Here is a 3,364-nt window from a genome sequence, read left to right on the forward strand (position 1 = left end):
ATATATCCATTCTCAGTGATAGAAAAGTAAAATGTCTGTTTATTTGTCACAGAAAGTAAGTCTTTAGGACAGTTCCCTTTTACATTGTAGGCTTTTAATGATCATTTGTCATATTGGAAGCAAAGTCTGAGAAAACAGTTGTAATGAAACTTTACCATGTTTAAAATACTTTGCAAGTGTTAGAATAGGAAAAAAGAATTTAATATGACAAAGTTTTACAAAGTAATGGCCATATTTAGCTTATACAGAATGTTAGTGAGTATACATTTATGACAACAAAGGAAGCACAAAGATGCTTGTCTTACTTTAAAGGTAATTATGGGGAAAAGGGACATTCAAAAGGTGTAAGAATATCTTTTTCACATTTGCAATATATAATTAACAGACTTCTCTATATTTATTCATGAAAGTAATGAGCCACTTGTAAATAATGGTAGTATTGTGTTCTCTATACTTAAATGTCAATAATCTGAATGTAGATTTTCCCTATTCTTAGCTACACAAGTATGTTTTTGAGATAATGTAGAGGCACGTATTATTGCCATTGTTGCAGGGCCATTTTCTATAGATGTAAATGTGTTAATGTGAAAGATGGAGGATAAATGAAGAGTTCTACTACTATTGAAAACTGTAGTGCATGGAATTAAGTCAATATGTATTTTTTTAAAAGCACAACACAGTGACAGCGGAGAAATGAAGCTTTAGTATATTGTAGGAAAGAGACAAAGTAGTAGGTGTCTACTAAAATAGCCATCTCAGGTGGAACAAATCACATATCCTTCCCTTATTTTGATTGCCTAATGTTCTTCCCTTTGATTTCTTAAGATTAATAAGTTTAGAAGCCTTTGTGAGAGGTGTGAATAAGAACAGATTTTTAAGATAAGCATAACAGTGATTTTCTTCCATCATTTGGAATGGCCTTAGCTTTATAATGTTAATTTCTGTGCAACTAGGGTTGTGGCTCATGTCACTTCAATTGATATGGTGCTGAATAGTGAATGTCAAAAGCAGCAACTCCCTTTAAAAGACAATTTAGCCATTTAATGGTGATCTAGATCAACCAAGAAACAAAACACATGTGTAGAATACACACACACACACAGACACACACACACACAAATGCAGTACTCAGTACTCTTGAGCTTGAACTCAAGAGCCTGGGCTTTTCCCTCCCCACCTCCTGAACTCCTCCCTCTCCCCCTCAAAGTTGTAACGTTTGTTTACAACATATTGTCTTGTACATCTCATTGTTACAATGGGTCAACCTGTATCCTTATTTCAGCGTTTTGTTTTTTCTCTCCCCCTCTCCAAGTTAGAAAAATGTATATACAAGTTGTAGGGCACTAGAATCAAATACAGTGAAAATAGGGGTTATACCATGGGGGAAGAACATTCAAAAAAACGAGCAAAATCACATAGCACATTATAAGTACATTAACAACAACAGTTAAAATGTGTTTGTGACTTTAACTAAGTATTCACTATCCCACAATACTATGAAATTTGTGAAATTATGTAATCACTTAATCACAATAAAGAATTTGCAAAAAACAACAACAGTAGCAAAGATAAAACCTATCTTGGAGTTCATTTCACTTAGCATCATCTTATATGGTCATATGTACATAGCTTTTGACCTTTTCTGCTTGTCCTAGACATATACTAGTTATTGCAGATAAGGGAAACCATGGGACCTATGTTTCTTTGGGACTGGCTTACTTCACTTAATATACTTTTTCCAAGTCTTTCCATCATCTGGGTTGGTTCCATATCTTAGCTATGGTGAATAATTCTGTGATAAACATAGTTATGCTGGTAGCTTTAGTATGGCCTTGTTTGTGATCATTTGGGTAAATGCCCCAGAGTAGGATTGCTGGGTCATAAGGGACCCAGCAATCTATGTGGTAGGGGAAAAAGTAGGAGGGGGTAACAATGCTCCATAGGAAATGTACTCATTACCTTACTCATGTAACTGTAATCCCTCTCTACAGTCTCTTTACAATAAAAAATATATATTTTAAAAAAGAGTCTGGGTTCTGTTTGTGAGCCTTTGTGTGTTCAAGGCTAGCATTCTACCACTTGAGCCATAGCTTCACTCGGGCTATATCTGAGTAGCTTACAGGAGATAAACGTCTCACTGACTTTTCTGCCTGGGCTGGCTTTAAAGCATAATCCTGAGATCTCAACATCCTAGGAGTTAAGTGTGAGCCACTAGTGCCAAGCTTATTATTTTTTTAAAAAAAGTTCTAGGGGGCTGGGAAGGTGGCTCAGTGGTAGAGTGCTTGCCTTGCATGCCTGAGGCCCTGGGTTCAATTCGTCAGTACCACATAAGCAAAAAAGAAAAAAAGCCGGAAAGTGGTGCTGGGCTCAAGTGGTAGTGTGCTAGCTTTGAGCTGAAGAGCTGAGGAACAGCATCCATGCCCAAAGTTCAGGTCCCATGATCAGACCCCCCCTCCCTCCTGCAAAAAAAAAAGTTCTAGGGAGTGAAACAAGGGCTTTGGGCATTCCAAGCTCATGTAAGCACATGATGAGAGCCTAATAAAAGCCAGAGAATAATATAATTATTGTGAATAAAAATTTAATGGTAAAAGCAGTAGCACCTTCTGTTGGTTTAAATTGTTTATAACTGAACTATATTCTTAATATTACTGATTTAAAGAGGGCAACAATAAAAAGGGGGATCTAGGATCCTTTTTGTAAAAAATCTGGTCATATTATTTAGAGAATCAACTTGTAAAAACGAACACATATTAACACATCTTGACTACACAAATGGATGGTATGCATACATTTTACACCATTGTGTCTGTGCACATTTCTACTCCAATCCTTGGTCTTCTTTCCTCAGCCCTCTTCTCTGTCCCTAAATGTCCCTTTCTGCTTTCCCCTTGGTCCCTTTTGTATATCTAGTGATAATCATTCTGTTCTATGCCTCTAGAAACCATATTGTTTTAACTTTTCTCTTCTTGGAGGGTTATATTTAACATAACATTGCTCATGACATTCAGGTTGTTGTAGATGACATGGATGGGCAGGGAGTGTGAGTGCTGTGGCCACACACTGCATGAACCTTAAGCAAACAAGTGTTGATGCCGATGGTAATTCCAGCTACTCAAGGGGTTGAGATCTAAGGATCAAGGTTTGAAGCCAGTCCAGGCAAAAAAATCCCCAAGACTCTGTGGTTCAAGTGGTAGAGTATCAGATTTGAGCAAAAAAGCTAAGAGATAGCACCAGGCTCTGAGTTCAAGCCCCAGTAACAAACACACACACAGAGGGACACACGCACACACACACACACACACACACACACACACACACACACACACACACACACACACACACACAATGTCATTATTCATAGCTA

The sequence above is a fragment of the Dipodomys spectabilis genome, unplaced genomic scaffold (genome assembly GCF_019054845.1).
Source record: "Dipodomys spectabilis isolate Male_0828 unplaced genomic scaffold, ASM1905484v1 ptg000038l, whole genome shotgun sequence".
In the NCBI taxonomy this organism is placed as follows: Eukaryota; Metazoa; Chordata; class Mammalia; order Rodentia; family Heteromyidae; genus Dipodomys; species Dipodomys spectabilis.